The sequence below is a fragment of the Rattus norvegicus genome, chromosome 2 (assembly GCF_036323735.1).
Source record: "Rattus norvegicus strain BN/NHsdMcwi chromosome 2, GRCr8, whole genome shotgun sequence".
NCBI lineage: Eukaryota > Metazoa > Chordata > Mammalia > Rodentia > Muridae > Rattus > Rattus norvegicus.
The window spans coordinates 97,345,183-97,364,024 of record NC_086020.1 but is presented as its reverse complement, the minus strand read 5'-3'; positions in this window follow the sequence as shown (position 1 = coordinate 97,364,024).

The following is an 18,842-nucleotide window of genomic DNA, read 5'->3' as shown; positions in this document are numbered from 1 at the left end:
GATATTCCCAGGGGTGAGTGGGTCAAAAAACAAATCAGTGTAGTCTTTTTAATATCTGACAAAATAGATTTGAAACCAAAATTAGTCAGAAGAGATATGAAAGAACACTACATACTTATAAGTGGAAAAATTCACAAAGAGGACAATGCAATTCTTCACATCTAGAAACCAAGTGCAATGGCATCCAAATTCTGAAAATTAGTTCCACTATAGCCATGCATCTCAAAATGTTTGATCTAGAATTGTTCCTGTCTAAAGGAAATGCAAGGAGAAAAATGGAGCAGAAACTGAAGAAAAGGCCATCCAGAGAACACCCCACTACGTGATCTATTCCATCCACAGACATCCAACCCAGACCCTATTGCTGATGCTAAGAAGTGTTTGCAAACAGGAGCTTGGTCTTGCTGTCCTCTAAGAGGCTCTGCCAGCACCTGACTAAGACACATGCAGACAAAGCCAACCATCAGACTGAGCCAGGTGTCCCCAAAGGAAGAGTTATGGGAAGGGCTAAAGGAGCTGAAGAGGATTGCAACCCCATGGGAAGAATAACTATCAATTATCAGACAACCATTCTGCCTGCTCAGACTACTAGCTAGTCTGCTGCCTGGAAGAGGCTATATCTTCAGATACACCAGAGGATCTACTGCATTCAACATCTGGTAAGAACAGCCCCCCAAAGTTCCACAGCAGCTGCTGTGGGTCAGTGGACTTGGGGACCTACCATCTCCCCAAATCCCCACCTGCCAAATGACAATCCCCTTCCACCTGGTTCTTTCTGATGGGACAGCCTGCTAGCTAGTCTTCTCCCTGGAAGAGGCTATATCCTCAGACATACCAGAGGATCCACCACACTCAGAATATTTGGCATCATATCCTGAAGCATACCAGAAGAGTCACTGTACTCCAAACATTTGATACCACATCCTGAGGCATCCCAGGATATCTACTGTACCCAGGACACCACAGTTTGAAGTTATCCCAGGAGTTCCTCTGTACATAGGGCAACTGGGCAATTGACAATACAGTCTGAAGACCTCTCAGGGGCTCTGAGGCATACAGGGAAACTGACCCAAAAGACTGAAAACTTCCTGAAGTGTGTTTGCATACAAGGAAACAGAAACCTCAGTCCATTGACACCCCTCCCACCCCCCACCCCCACTCCTGGAGGAGCTTCACACAGGACAACAGTGTAACTGCTCCTCTGAAGATCCAACATTCTGAAAGTGTCCCAGGAGATCTACTGTAGCCAGGACAACAAATCATCAGCTTCTTTGTCCCCCTGAATACACTCCAGTTGGAAGGCTCTACAGGAGATCTGCTACAGCCAGGGTCACAGGGCTACCAGGAGACCTGTTGCAACCCAGGGTCAAAAGTTGCAGAATTCAGACAGTCATCCAGACCAGCTAACACTAGAGATAACCTAGTGAGAGACAAGTGCAAGACCATAAGCAACAGAAGCCAATGTATGTGGGCATTATCAGAACCCATTTTTTCCACCATAACAAGTCCTGAATACACCACTACACATAAAAATCAGGAAGCTGACCTAAAATCCTATCTCATGAAGATAATATCCTTTGAGGATATAAATAACTCAATGTAAGAAATACAGGAAAACACAGCTAAGTAGGAAGATGCACTTAAAGTGAAAACAAATAAATCCCTTAAAGAAATACAGGAAAGCACAATCAAACAAGTGAGGGAACGGCATAAAGCGGTCTAAGACCTAAAAGTAGAAATAGAAACTGATAGTAATTTGTTTAAGCTCCACCCCCACAGTTACCTGGCAACAGCCAAGTATGCCTGACATAAAAGGGGTTGCTTGCCCCCCTCCTCACTCTCTTGCTCTTGTTCTCTCTTGCTCTTCCCCTCTTTCCTCTTTGTTCCTTCTCTCCCCATTCCCTTCTCTCCATGTACTCATGGCTGGTTTCTACTCCTCTACTCCTCTCCTCTTCTACTTTTCTTCTTCTTCTCTGTCGTCCTTCTCCCTTGTCTCATCCTTTCATTAAATTTCTCCATGTTGAACTGTGCAACTAGAAACAATAAAGAAAACACAAATGAAGGCAAACATGGAAATGGAAAACCTAGGAAAAAGGTCAGGAATTACAGATGTGAGTATCACCCACAGAATACAAGAGACAGAAGACAGAATGTATGGTGTAGGAGATGTACTAGAAGAGATTGACACAATCGTCAAAGAAAATTCAAAACATAAAAATCTCCTAACCCAAAATGTCCAGGAAATTCAGGACACAATGAAAAGACTAAATCTAAGAATAATTGGAATAGAGGAGAATGAAGAATCCCAGCTCAAAGGACCTGAAAATGTCTTCAACAAAATCATAGAAGAAAACTTCCCAAACTTAAAGAAAGAGACAACAAAGCCAAAAGGACAAAACCACAAGAACATAAAGCTACTTACAAGCTCACCTAAAAAAGACATAACCTAACAGACTGGATATGCAAACAATACCCAGCATTTTACTGCATATAAGAACTACACCTCATTAACAAAGATAGCAGACACTATCTCAGAGTAAAAGGATGGAAAAAGGTCTACCAAGCAAATGGTCCCAAGAAGCAAACTGGAGTTTCCATCCTAAAATCCAATAAAATAGACTTTCAACCAAAAGTTATCAAGCCAGACAAAGCTCAAAACACATATTGAAACCCACACAATTATAGTGGGAGAATGCAATGCCCTACTCTCACCAATGGGCAGGTCATTGAAACAGAAACTAGGCAAAGGCACAGTGAAACTAATAGAGGCTATGAACCAAATAGATTTAACAGAAATCTCCAGAACAAAAGAATACATCTTCTTTTCAGCACCTCATGTTACCTTCTCCAAAATCAACCACATAATTGGTCACAAAACAACCCTCAACTGATACAAGAAGATTGAAATAATCCCATGAACCATATCAGACCACAATGGCCTAAAACTGTTCTTCAACAACCACAAAAGCAACAGAAAACCCACATATTTGTAGAAACTGAACAACTCTCTACTCCATGATAATTTGGTCAAAGATGAAATAAAGAAAGAAGGGGTTGGGGATTTAGCTCAGTGGTAAAGCGCTTGCCTAGCAAGCGCAAGGCCCTGGGTTCGGTCTCCAGCTCTGAGAAAAAAAAAGAAAGAAAAAAAAGAGAAAAAAAAAAAAAGAAATAAATTAAAGACTTCCTGGAATTTAATGAAAATGTTGACACACCACGCTCAAACCTATGGGAATCAATGAAAGCAATGCTAAGAGGAAAATTCATAACACTAAGTGTACTAGTAAAGAAACTGTAGAGATCTTATACTAGTAACTTAACAGCACATCTGAGAGCTCTAGAACAAAAAGAATCAAACTCACTCAAGAGGAGTAGAAGGCAGGAAATAGTCAAACTCAGGGCTGAAATCAACCAAATAGAAACAAAGAGAACAATAAAAGAATTGGCACTTTCTAAAGAGGCCCATCAGGAAGTAGAAAAAAATCATTAAACACCTCCCAACCAATAAAAGCACAGGGCCAGATGGATTTAGTTCAGAATTCTACCATACCTTCAAAGAAGACCTGATACCATTTTCCTCAAACTATTACATAAAATAGAAACACTTTGAAGGAACACTACATAATTCATTCTATGAAGCCACAATTACTCTGATACCAAAACCACACGAGAACCCTACCAAAAAAGAGAACTTCAGACCAATATCACTTATGAATATTGATTAAAAAAGACTCAATTAAATTCTCTCAAAGTGAATCTGTGAACACATCAAAACCATTATTCACCACCATCAAGTAGGCTTCATCCCAGGGATGCAAGGTTGGTTCAATATAGGAAAATCCTTTAACATAATCCACCATATAAACAAACTCAAAGAAAAAAATTACATGATCATGTCCGTAGATACAGAAAAAGTAGTTGACAAAATACAACACCCCTTCCTATTAAAAGTATTTGAGTGATCAGGAATTCAAGGCCTGTACTTAAACATATTAAAATCAACGTATAGCAAACCAACAGCCAATACCAAATTAAATGAAGAGATACTTGAAGCAATCCCACTAAAATTCAGACAAGACAAGGATGCACACTCTCCCCGTATCTATGCAATATAATACTTTCAGTGCTAGCTGGAACAATAAGACAACAAAAAGCCATCAAAGGGGATCCCAGTTTGCAAAAAAAGAATTAAAGGTATCACTATTTGCAGATGATATGATAGTATACATAACTGATCCCAAAATTCTACCAAAGAACTTCTCCAGCTGATAAAGTTTCAGCAAAGTGGCCAGATATAAAATTAACTCAAATAAATCAGTAGTCTTCCTTTTTACAAATGATAAACAGGCTGAGAAGGAAATTAGGGAAACAATTACCTTCACAAAAGACACAGAAAATAAAAAATGTCTTGGGGTAACTCTAACCAAACAAATGAAAGACCTTTATGATAAGAACTTCAAGTCTCTGACCAGAGAAATCCAAGAAGATCTCAGAAAATGGAGAGATCTCCCACACTCATGGATTGGCAGAATTAACATAGTAAAAATAGTCATCTTACCAAAGGCAATCTACAGATTCAATGCAGTCCCCATCAAAATACCAGCATAATTCTTTAAAGACATGGAAAGAGCAATTTTCAAATTCATCTGGAAAGACAAAAAATCCAGAATAGGGAAAACAATTCTTAGCACTAAAAGAACGGCTAGGGAAATCACCATCTCTGACGTCACACTCTACTACAGAGCAATAGTGATAAAAAAACAAAAAAACAAAAAAACATGGTATGGGTACAGAGACAGAAAGTTTGATCAATGGAGTAAAATTGAAGACCACAAATGTACATACACTTGATCTTTGACGAAGAAGCCAAAAACATACAATGGAAAAAAGAATGCATCTTCAATAAATGGTATTGGTCTCACTGGCTGTTTGTATGTAAAAAAATGAAAATAGACCCATATTTGTCACCTTGCACAAAGTTCAAGTCCAAGTGGATCAGGGACCTCAACTTAAAACCAGATACACTGAATCTAATAGAAGACAAAGTGGGAAAGAGCCTTGAACTCATTGGCACAAACAGAAATTTCCTAGACAGGGGTTGGGGATTTAGCTCAGTGGTAGAGCGCTTGCCTAGGAAGCGCAAGGCCCTGGGTTCGGTCCCCAGCTCCAAAAAAAAGAACCAAAAAAAAATTTCCTAGACAGTATTCCAACGTCTCATGCTCTGAATTCAAGAATTGGTAAATGGGACCTCATGAAACTGGAAAGCTTCTGTAAGGCAAAGGACACAGTCAATAAGACAACTCGGCATCCTACAGATTGGGAAAAAATCTTCACTAACCCCACATCTCAAAGAGGGCTAGTATATATGAAGAATTCAAGAAGCTTACCACCAAAAAACCAAACAACCCAATCAGAAAATGGGATATAGAACTAAAACCAAGAATTCACAGTAGAGGAATCTCGAATGCCTGAGAAGCACCTAAAGAAATGTTTAGCGTCCTTAGTGATCAGAAAAATGCAGATAAAATGATCTTGAGATTCTACCTTACATCAGTCAGAATGGCTAAGTTCAAAATCTCAGGTGATAGCACCTGTTGGCGAGGATGTGGAGAAAGAGGAACATGCATGCTCCATTGCTAGTGGGACTGCAAACCGATACAACCACTCTGGAAGTCAATTTGGAGGTTCCCTAAAAAATTAGAAATAGACCTACCTAAAATTTTGATCCAGAAATACCACTCTTGGGAATATTACCCAGAGATGCCCCACTATGACACAGGGGCACATGCTTCACTATGTTCATAATGGCCTTATTTGTGGTAGCCAGAAGCTAAGAATAACCCGGATGTCACAGACAAAAGAATGGATATAGAAAATGTGGTTCATTTACACAATGGAATACTACTTAGCTATTAAGAATGAGGACACCCTTTTTTTCAGGCAAATGGATGGAACTAGAAAATGTCATAGTGAGTGAAGTAAATCAGACCCAAAGGGATATGCACAGTATGTTCTCACTAATACGTGGACATTAGCAAAAGAAAAAAAAAAAGGACTGAATATCCAAGATACTGTCTACAGAACTCAAAAGAGGTCAACAAGCTGAAGGGCCAAAGTGGGGAAGTCTCAGTTCCTCTTGGGAGGGAGAAGAAAGCAACCACAAATTAGAAGAGAGGGACAGAGGAGGAAAAAGGAATGGGGTAGGAGGAGAGGGGAATATGATCTGGTATTCGGTGAGGGAAAAGGACTGAAGCCCTGAGGGCCAACAGAAAGAATGGAAACAGGAGAGCTCAGAAGGAAGGAGGTTGGGAAGACCCTCTAGAATGTGCCAGAGACCTGGGAAGTGAAAGACTTTCAGGACTCAAAGAGGGAGGGACCCTAAAGGGTAGGGAAAGGCCCTACAATGGAAGGACAGGGCATCAAGTGAGGCATAGTGTTGCTATCCCACAGTCAAAGCTCTGACCTTTCTGTCTGAAAGAAATGCAGGGATGGAAATGGAGAAGAGCCTGAGGAAAAGCAGGTCCAATGACAGGCCTAAAGTGGGATTCAGCTCAAGGGGAGGCCCCAAGACACCATTTTTTAAACTATGGGGCATTCAAAAAAAAGGACCTATCATGACTGATCTCCAAAAGACCTAACAAGCAGCTGAAAGAGTCAGATGCAGATATGTGCACCCAACAAATGAACAGAAGCTGCTGACTCCTCTGGTTGAATTAGGGAAAAGCTAGAGGAAACTAAGGAGGAGGGTAACCTTGTAGGAGGACCAGCAGACTCCATTAACCTGGACCCCTGAGATCTCTTAGACACTGGCTCACCAACCAGGCAGCATACACGGGCTGAGATGAGGCCTCTGACACATATACAGCAGAGGAATCGTGGATCTGGGTTCAGTCGGAGAGGATGCACCTAACCATGGAGGCCCCAGGAGGTTTAGAGGTCTGACTGGATGGGTGGGGTGGAGATATCCTTATGGAAACAGAGAGGGGGAGTGAGGGGTGGGGACGGTAGGGAGGGTATGAGATGTGGAACCCTCAGTGGGTGGACCGGGAGGGGAAAAATCTGAAGTATAAAAATGAATGAATGAATGAATGAATGAATGATTTTAAAAGTATTTTTAAAAAAGAAGCAACAGAATACCCTTGGTCATATTCTCACAGCTTTCCGTGGGGCTTGTAATAACCTGCCATTTAGACAATGGACATGAGCATGTGTATACGGTAATTATATAGACATTCCTTGGGTGACAGTAAATTTCTGTATTCAGATGAAACCAAAATTTTAATCGAGATTACATTTAGCTGTAAGGAACTTTTTAAAATTAATGAATGCATCTAAATATGCTTATTATTGATACATGACTTTTTATAATACGCGAATAACTAGGATTGTGAGGGTGCTACTAACAATTAAGTTCTACCCATAGGAGGTGTTGCTGGTTAAATATAAGGTATTAATGTTTCTATACAGACCTCACTCTGACATTTCACCATTTCTTTCAGGGATTTAGCAAAGAGGACTCTACAGAACATCATTCTCCAATTCAAATGCATGAGAGAGCCAGATGCATATGGGAGATGACAGCTCTCTGCTTCCTAAAATTTCTTTTTTTGTATAGTGGCAAAATCATCATGTATTAATCTATAACAAATTCAAGGAGTTTTGTTTGGCTGATTTAAAAGTATTTTCTTCCAAACTCTTATAAAAATAGTCTATAAATTGGTTAGCATGGATTGACCATGGCAGCACAATTTTTAAATGAAAGTTTTCATTGTCAATGGATTTTATGCAGAGAATCAAAGGCTGTTCAAATCGCCAGTAGTCAATTTAGCCACACTAATCTTCATACCTGCGGGCATAATTCTCAGAAAAGCTTTCGGCATGTTTTTATAGACTACCCACATAATTAAATGGGACAGTGGATTCTAGTTGTCTAGTTATAATCACCTCATTTTATGTTTTGGTAAATGGAAAGAAAAGTCACTTCCCCCCAATTACACACCATGTACCCACACACAAACGGTCCTAATCTTTTGAAGAAGATTCTGAGCATCCATCTGAAATGAATAAATATTTCTTTGTGTAGATAATATTAAAATTAGTGTGTGTATACATTTGAACAGAGGGAGTAGAGTTATAAAAATACTCTATATTTGGCCATTTTCTATGATTGTTTATGGTTTTTGCAGAGCTTATATAGTTACCATAGCAACAATTTACAATAAGTACGGTCTAAAATTTACTCTGCCAGCAACTAAAGGTACTTTCACAAAATGTGTGGCACACAGTGTATTTGAAAGCTGAGCATTGGAAAATTTTCGTCCTTAACTCACAATTCTAATGTTATAGTGTATAATCTTGAAAAGGAAATACAATCCCATGACTCAGTAATCTAACCAGAAAGACCATTGCATTCTGGACCAGGTGCTATTCAGACAGGCTCACTATGCTAGATTTGAGTTCACAGTAGCTTACCTTCTTTAGCCTACCAAGTGCTAGGATTTCAAGAATGTGACTCCAAACCCTAGTCTCCTCCCGCTTCTCACAGCAGAAAATCCACTGTGCATCTATCCCATATATGTGTTTTATATTATATACACTTTAATTTTAATGTATCATATATTGGTGTAACAACACATTTTTTAAATGAAAGTTTTCATTGTCAGTGCATTTTTTGCAGAGAATCAAAGGCTGTTCAAATTGCCCGCAGTCAATTTTTCTAGGAGACATTATATTTATTTCAGTCCATTATTTGTTGAAGCTGATGAGTTAAAATAGAAAAGCAGGCAGTGCACATGTTCTTATAAGGATACACTGTACCTTTCATTTCACTTCATTGTGTAAAATGAAGATAAGTTTCCATAGAGATGTTTCTCTTTTCTTTATAAAACTTGTTTTTGTCTTATCGTTAAGCTTAAATTCATTTACACACATATATATAGTAGTATTCCTGAATGATTTTAAAGGAACATTTTGTTCAATTAACTACTTGCAGTGAATCTTTGAAGATTGTAAAATAAGTTTATTTATTTTTATTTAGTTGTAAATAGTGTATCACTTAGTACATAGTACCATAATAAATATTTTCTTAATATCTAGGGTATACAAAACATAGCCAAAAATGTAAAAATCACAATTTTTACCATAAGAAATTTACAAGAATTTCTAAATTTCTCAACATTGTATGAGATATGTATTGTGGGTACATGTGGAAATCAATCTGGCAGTTCCTCAGAAAACTGGACATGGTATTACCTGAGGACCCAGCTATACTACTACTGGGCATACACCCAAAAGATGCTCCAACATATAACAAGGACACATACTCCACTCTGTTCATATCAGCCTTATTTATAATAGCCAGAAGCTGGAAAGAACCCAGATGCCCTTCAAGAGAGGAAAGAATGCAGAAAATATGGTACATTGACACAATGGAGTACTACTCAGATATTAAAAACAATGACTACATGAAATTCTTAGGCAAATGGATGGAACTAGAAAATAACATCCTGAGTGAGGTAACCCAGTCACAAAAGAACACACATGGTATACACTTATGGATAAATGGATATTAGCCCAAGAGCTTGGAATACCTAAGAACAAATTCACAGATCTTATGAAGCTCAAGAAGAAGGAAAACCAAAATGTAGATGCTTCATTTCTTCTTAGAAGGGAGAACAAAATACTCACTAGAAGAAATACAGGAACAAAGAGTGGAGCAGGGACTGAAGAAAAGGTCATCCAGAGACTGCCCCACCTGGGAATCCATCCCATATGCAGACACCAAACCCAGTCACTATTGCTGATGCAAAGAGGTGCTTACTGATCAGAGCCAGATCTAGGTCTCTCCTGAGAGGCTCTGCCAGAGCCCTACTGATACAGATGAGGATGCGTGCAGCTAACCATTGGACTGAAAAAGGGACCCCAAATGGAGAAGTTAGAGAAAAGACTGAAGGAGCTGAAGGGGTTTGTAACACCATAGGACGAACAACAGTATCAACCAACTGGATCCCACCAGAGCTCCTAGGGACTAAACCACCACACATTGAGTACATATGGATGGATCCATGACTCTAGCCACATAAGTAGCAGAGGATGGCATTGTTCAGCATCAATAGGAAAAACAGCCCTTGGTCCTGTGAAGTCTTGTTTACCCAATATAGGGTAATGCTAGGGCATTGAATTTGGAGGGCAGGGGGTATGGGAGAGAGGAACAAGGGGACAACATTTGAAATGTAAATACATAAAATATGGAAGAAAAATAAAACTAAAAAAGTAAAGAATTGTATGGAGGAGAAAAGAATTTTATTCTATAAAGATTTGGACAGAAAGCAGTTAAAAGGGGATATATGATGTTTTTTCTGCATATTTAAAAATACCTAGGTGTGCTTCTCCATGATTCCTAACTCCAAATGATCATTACAACAATTGCTTATCAAAAGATTCCCAGCCAGGTTCAGTAGCACAAGACTTTAGACCAAGCACCCCATGAGGCTGATTTGAAGTAATCACATGAGACCAGAAATCTTAAGGCAACCAGCACCACACAATCAGAGCCCATTTTAAGGAAACAAAACAAGCAACCAAACAAGCAATGGATCCCCAAAGAAGTTTCTTTCCTGAGCAATGAGAAAAGAAATAAAGTCCGTGGGCTGCAACTGTGATTTACAGCTCATACTGTGTGTTCCTGAGATCATTACAGAAAGTATTTTAGAAAGAATGTTTGCAAAGAAGTAAGATAAATACATCTACCACACTGTACGGTTAGGATTTAACAAAACACTAGTATAACTTCTGTTAGTCTGTCTATGTCTCTGTTTAATTTCTGTTTCCATGATCTGTCCATTGATGAGAGTGGGGTATTGAAATCTCCTACTACTATTGTATGAGCTGCAATGTGTGCTTTGAGCTTTAGTAAGGTTTCTTTTATTTACGTTTGTGCCCTTGTATTTGGAGCATAGATATTTAGGATTGAGAGTTCATCTTGATGGATTTTTCCTTTGATGAATATGAAGTTTTCTTCTTTATCTTTTTTGATAACTTTTGGTTGAAAATCTATTTTATTTGATATTAGAATGGCGACTCCAGCTTGCTTCTTCAGACCATTTGCTGGAAAGCTGTTTTCCAGCCTTTTACTCTGAGGTAGTGTCTGTCTTTGTCTCTGAAGTGTGTTTCCTGTAGGCAGCAAAATCCTGGGTCCTCATTACATATCCAGTTTGTTAGTCTGTGCCTTTATTGGGGAATTCAGTCCATTGATGTTGAGAGGTATTATGGAATAGTGATTGTTGTTTCCTGTTACCTTCATATTTGGAGGTGAGATTATGTTTGTGTGCTTGTCTTCTCTTTGTTTTGTTGCAAAAAGATTAATTTCTTGCTTTTTCTAGGGTGTACCTTGCTTCCTTATGTTGGACTTTATGATTTATTATCCTTTGTAGGGCTGGATTTGAAGAAAGATATTATGTAACTTTGGTTTTGTCATGGAATATCTTGGTTTCTCCATCTATGTTAATTGAGAGTTTTGCAGGATACAGTAACCTGGGCTGGGATTTGTGTTCTCTTAGAGTCTGTATGACATCTATCCAGGATCTTCTGGCTTTCATAGTCTCTGGTGAGAAGTCTGGTGAGAATTCTGATAGGTCTGCCATTATATGTTACTGGACCTTTTTCCCTTACTGCTTTTAATATTCTTTCTTTGTTTTGTACATTTGGTGTTTTGACTATTATGTGACAGAAGGAGTTTCTTTTCTGGTCCAATCTATTTGGAGTTCTGTAGGCTTCTTTTATGTTTATGGGCATCTCTTTCTTTAGGTGAGGGAAGTTTTCTTCTATGGTTTTGTTGAAGATATTTACTGGTCCTTTGAGTTGGGAGTCTTCATTCTCTTCTATACCTACTATCCTCAGGTTTGATCTTCTCATTTTGTCCTGGATTTCCTGAATGGTTTGGGCGAGTAGCTATTTCTGTCTTACATTATCTTTGACAGCTGGGTTAATGCTTTCTATGGAATCATCTGCTCCTGAGATTCTCTCTTCCATCTCTTGTATTCTGTTGGTGATACTTGTATCTATGGTTCCTTTTCCCTCCCTTGGTTTTCTATATCCAGGGTTGTCTTCCTTTGTGCTTTCTTTATTGTTCCTATTTCTATTTTCAATTCCTTCACCTGTTTGATTGTGTTTTCCTGGAATTCTTTCAGGGATTTTTGTTTTTCCTTTCTAAGGGCTTCTACTTGTTTACTTGTGTATTCCTGCATTTTTCTAAGGGAGTTCTTTATGTCTTTCTTAAAGTCCTCCATCATCATAATTAAATGTGATTTTAAATCTAGATCTTACTTTTCTGGTGTGTTCAGATATTCATTGTTTGCTTTGGTGGAAGAATTGGGTTCTGATGATGACATGTAGTCTTGGTTTCTGTTGCTTGGGTCCCTGCGCTTGCCTCTTGCCATCACATTGTCTATGGTGTTACCTGGTTTTGCTATTTTCTGACAGTGGCTTGACCTTCCTATAGGCCTGTGTGTCAGGAGTGCTGTGGACCTGTTTTCCTGTTTCCTTTCAGCCAGTTATGGGAACAGAGTGTTCTGCTTCACCTCATGGTACTTTCTCCAAAATTGACCATATAATTGGTCACAAAACAGAACTCAACAAATACATAAAGACAGAAATAATCCCATGTGTCCTATCAGATCACCATGGGCTAAAGCTGGTCTACAATAACAATAAGGGAAGAAGTCCTACATATACATGGAAGTTGAACAATGCTCTACTCAATGATAACCTGACTAAGAAAGAAATAATGAAAGAAATTATAGACTTCTTAGAATTCAATGACAATGAAAGTAAAACATAACCAAATTTATGGGACACAATGAAAGCTGTGCTAAGAGGAAAACTCATAACTCTGAGTACCTGCAGAAAGAAACAGGAGAGAGCCTATAACAGCAGCTTCACAGCACACCTAAAAGCTCTAGAACAAAAAGAAGCAAATACACACAGGAAGAGTAGAAGCCAAAAAATAATCAAACTCAGACCTGAATCAACCAAGTAGGAAAAAAAGGACTATACAGAGAATCAACAGAACTAAAAGTTAGTTCTTTGAGAAAATCAACAAGATAGATCAACCCTTAGTCAGACTAACGAGAGGACACAGAGAGTGTGTCCAAATTAACAGAATCAGAAATGAAAAGGGAGACACAACAAAAGAAACAGAGGAAATTCAAAAAATTTTCAGATCCTACTACAAAAACCTATACTCAACAAAATTTGAAAATCTGGAGGAAATGGACAATTTCCTAGACAGATACCAGGTACAAAAGTTAAATCAGGAACAGATAAACAATTTAAACAACTCCATAACTCCTAAAGAAATAGAAGCAGTCATTAAAAGTCTCCCAACCAAAAAGAGCCCAGGTCCAGATGGGTTTAGTGCAGAATTCTATCGGATCTTCATAGAAGACCTCATACCAGATCCAAACTTTTCCACAAAATTGAAACAGACAGAGCACTACCGAATTGCTTCTATGAAACCACAATTACTCTTATATTTAAACCACACAAAGACCCAACAAAGAAAGAGAACTTCAGGCCAGTTTCCCTTATGAATATTGACACAAAAATACTCAATAAAATTCTTGCAAACCGAATCCAAGAACACATCAAAACAATCATCCACTATGATCAAGTAGGCTTCATCCCAGGTATGCAGAGATGGTATAATATACAGAAAACCATCAATATAATCCACTATATAAACAAACTGAAAGATGAAAACCACATGAACATTTCATTAGATGCTGAGAAAGCATTTGACAAAATTCAACACCACTTCATGATAAAAATCCTGGAAAAAACAGGAATTCAAGGCCCATACCTAAACATAGTAAAAGCCATATAAAACAAACCAGTAGCTAACATTAAACTAAATGGAGAGAAACTTGAAGCAATCCCACTAAATCAGCGACTAGACAAGGTTGCCCACTTTCTCCGTATTTATTCAATATATTTCTCGAAGTCTTATCCAGAGCAATAAGACAGCGAAAGGAGATCAAATGGATATAGATTGGAAAGGAAGAAGTCAAAATATCACAATTTGGAGATTGTATATTTAAGTAACTCCAAAAGTTCCACCAGAGAACTACTAAACCTGATAAGCACCTTTAGCAAAGCAGCTGGGTTAAAATTAACTCAAATAAATCAGTAGCCTTCTTCTACACATAAGAGAAACAAGCAGAGAAAGAAATTAGGGAAAAGATACCTTTCATAATATTCCCAAATAATATAAAATACCTCAGTGTGACTTTAACAAAGCAAGTAAAATACCTGTGTGATATGAACTTCAAGTATCTGAAGAAAGAAATTGAAGAAGATCTCAGAAGGTGGAAAGATCTCCCATTCTCACACATTGGCAGGATTAATACAGTAAAAATGACCATTTTACCAAAAGTAATCTACGGATTAAATGCAATCCCCATCAATACTCCAACCCAATTCTTCACAGAGTTAGACAGAACCATTAGCGAATTCATTTGGAATAACAAAAATCCCAGGATAGCTAAAACTATCCTCAACAATGAAAGGACTTCTGGGGGGAATCACTATCCCTGAACTCAAGCAGTATTACAGAGCAATAGTGATAAAAACTGGATGGTATTGGTACAGAGACAGGCAGATAGACCAGTGGAATAGAACTGAAAACCCAGAAATGAACCCACACACCTATGGTCATAAGATTTTTGACAAAGGAGCCAAAACCATCCAATTTCCATAGCAATTTCAGCAAATGGTGCTGGTTCAACTGGAGGTCAGCATGTAGAAGACTGCAGATCGGTCCATTCTTATCACTCTTTACAAAGCTTAAGTTCATGTGGATTAAGAACCTCCACATCAAACCAGTTGCTTTCCAATTAATAGAAGAAAAAGTGGGGAAGAATCTTGAATATATGGCACTGGAGAAAATTTCCTGAACAAAATACAAATGGCTTATGCTCTAAGATCAAGAATCAACAAATGGGATCTCATAAAGCTACAAAGCTTTTGTAAGGCAAAGGACACTGTCTTTAGGACGGAATGGCAACCAATAAATTGGGAAAAGATCATTAGCAATCCTACAAATGATAATGGGCTTATATCCAAAATATACAAAGAACTCATGAAATTAGACTGCAGGGAGACAAGTAACCTTATTAAAAAATAGGGTTCAGAGCTAAACCAAGAATTCACAGCTGAGGAATATCGAGTGGCTGAGCAGCACCTAAAGAAATGTTCAACATCTTTAGTCATAGGGGAAATGCAAATCAAAACAACCCTGAGATTCCTCCTCACACCAGTCAGAATAGCTAAGATCAAAAACTCCAGCGAAAGGAGATGTTGGCAAGGATGTGGAGAAAGAGGAACACTCCTCCATTGTTGGTGGGATTGTAGACTGGTACAATCATTCTAGAAATCAGTCTGGAGGTTCCTCAGAAAATTGGACATTGAACTACCTGAGGACCCAGCTATACCTCTCTTGGGCATATACCCAAAAGACACTCCAACATACAACAAAGACACAGACTGTACCTTGTTCATAGCAGCTTTATTTGTAATAGCCAGAAGCTGGAAAGAACCCAGATGCCCTTCAACAGAGGAATGGATACAGAAAACGTGATACATCTACACAATGGAATAGAACTCAGCTATCAAAAACAATGACTTTATGAAATTCATAGGCAAATGGATGGAACTGGAATATATCATCCTGAGTGAGGTAACCCAATCACAGAAAAACACACATGGTATTCACTCATTGATAAGTGGATATTAGCCCAAAAGCTCAAATTACCCCCAATGCACCGATCACATGATACTGTAGAAGGTTGACCAAAATATGAATGCTTCACTCCTTCTTTAAAAGGGGAACCAAGATACCCTTGGGAGGGGATAGGGAGACAAAGTTTAGGGCAGAGGCTAAAGGAACACCCATTCAGAGCCTGCCCCACATGTGGCCACCAAACTAGAGCCACCAAACTAGATAAGATGGATGGAGCAAAGAAGTGCAGGCTGACAGGAACCAGAGGTAGATCTATCCTGAGAGACACAGCCAGAATATGGCAAATCATAGGCGAATGCCAGCAGCAAACCACTGAACTGAGAACGGGACCCCTGTTGAAGGAGTCAGAGAAAGGGCTGAAAGAGCTTGAAGGGGCTTGAGACCCCATAAGAAAAATAATGACAAACAACCAGAGCCTCCAGGGACTAAGCCACTACCCAAAGACTATACATGGACTGACCCTGCGCTCCAACTGCATAGGTAGTAATGAATAGCCTAGTAAGGGCACCATTGGAAGGTCCTACCAAGACTGAAACCTCAATGAACGGGATTTTGAGGGGGAGGGCAGTAATGGGGAAAGGATGGGGAGGGGAATACTCATTAGAAGAGGAGGGGGAGGGTTTAGGGGGATGTTGGCCTGGAAACCGGGTAATGTAATAACAATTGAAATGTAAATAAGAAATAACCAATTTAATAAAGATGGAGTAAAAAGATGTTGTTGAATAAAGTAATGTGTGTTTATGAATAAAAAATAAATGTAAATAAGTAATACCCAATTTAATAAAGATGGAGAAAAAAAGAAAACACTATCAGGTGAAAAAAAGAAAATTGGGCTGCAAAACAATATTCAAAAGACAATAACTTTTATATAAAGTTGTCTATTAAAGAAGGGAAACAAGTAGAAAAAAAAGTAAATATTGGCCTATATCAGACACTATCAGCATTTTTGGTACTTATATATTAAGTAGATACATAGTATCCAATTCTATATCTGAGTTACTTATTTATAAGAAATTTAGTAGCAAAGAATATGAGTGTTCTTAAAGAAAAAGGATTCTGATATCCACTTCTTAGTGAGTACATAACATGCATGAATAATAGACAAACAATTCAGAATACTCATGATCTTAAGAAGGCTAGGCTGACTCCATGATCGGCTTCAAATTGGCAGTTCATGAGAAGAGGCATAAATCTCTGGTTCCAAGAATTGGGCAAAACCAGTCAAGTCCAAGCTTCAGAAGCTACCCTGCTACCTTGCCTGAGTCAAGGACATGGATCAGTATCATTTTCAGACTTTCTAAGCTACTTCCTCGGCAACAGTTTCCAGACATCCCCACCTACAGACTCTACCCCCCCAGTCTCCTGTAAAAGAATGACCCTAGAGAAAGAACAAGATAAAGGTTATGTACCCCTGAATGTGCTTTAAATCAGGCCTTAGAGTTCACTTGGTTCTATCTTGGCAATGAGAGACCCCCAGCATGCTGGACTTCAGCAGAATTAAACTTTCCTTATGCTTACATACTATTTGAGTCTGAGTATCATTCTTCAGTGAATCATAGACCCTTACAATAAAACTTACAGACCATAGGAAGGTTAACAAGAAGTAAGGCCCAAGTGTGAATGAATACTTCAAACCCATTTAGAAGGGGGAACAAAATAATTGTGGAAGTCAGAGGAAGGGAGGAACCTAGGTAGGAGAGGGGAGGGGGAGAAAAAAATGGAAGAGCAGGATTAGGAATGGGGTTAAACAGGAGAGGAGTCCAGAGTGCCAGGAGAAAGAATGGAAATATACAGCAGTAGAGGGCGGGGAATCTGTAGAAAGACCCAGAGACCTGGCAGCTCCAAGACCCACTGGCGATGATATTAGTGAAAGTGCCCAACAATGGCAAGATGGAACCTGAAGAAACCACCCTCAGTAGATAGACAGCGTCCCCAGTACAGGGATGCGGTCACCCACCCATCTTCAGAATTTTTGATCCAGAATGGTTCCTGTATAAAAGAAATGCAGGGAAAAAAATAGAGCCGAGACTGAAGGAAAGGCCACCCACTGACGGGCCTAACTTGGCACTCACCTCATGCACAGGCACCAGGCCCTCATACTGTTGCTGATGCTATGTTGTGGTTACAGACAGGAGCCTAGCATGGTTGTCCTCTGAGAGGCTCTGTCAGCAGTTGTTGAGACAGATACAGACACTTATAGCCAACCATTGAATTGAGATCAAGGACCCCTATTTAAGAATTAGGGGAAACTGAATGATCTGAAGGGGATTATAACCCCATGGTTAGAACACAGTATTGACTGGTCAGGACCCCTCAGAGCTCTCAGATACTAGGAAACCAAAGAATATGTGGGCTGGGCCATGGCCCCAGGTAGGTATGTACGGTAGTATTGCCTTGTTTGGCCTTAGTGAGAGAAGATAAACTTAATCCTGTAGAGGTTTGATGCCCTGGCAAGGGGGAGGCTGGTAGTTTGAGGTGGGTGTGGTGGTTGGGTGGGGGAGCACCTTCTCAAAGACAAAGGGGAGTGGGGAGAGGTGGGTAACTTGGAGAGGGGAGACAAGAAAAAAAGTAGCAACATGTGGAAGGTAAATAAATAAAATAATTCAATAATAAAAATAGAAGAGGAAAAAAGAATTCTTTTACAAGATTCTTTAGAAGTGTATTAATTGGGGGAGGGAGAGCTGAACCTTCAGAGAGGCAGACAAGCCTGGGAAACCAGAAGAGACTGCTCCCTGCACACACATCTCGGACGCCAGAGGAAAAAGCCAAAGACCATCTGGAACCCTGGTGCACTGAAGCTCCCGGAAACGGCGGCACAGGTCTTCCTGGTTGCTGCCGCTGCAGAAAGCCCCTGGGCAGCACCCCACGAGCGAACTTGAGCCCCTGGACCACAGGTAAGACCAACTTTTCTGCTGCAAGAAAGCTGCCTGGTGAACTCAAGAAACAGGCCCACAGGAACAGCTGAAGACCTGTAGAGAGGAAAAACTACACGCCCGAAAGCAGAACACTCTGTCCCCATAACTGACTGAAAGAGAGGAAAACAGGTCTA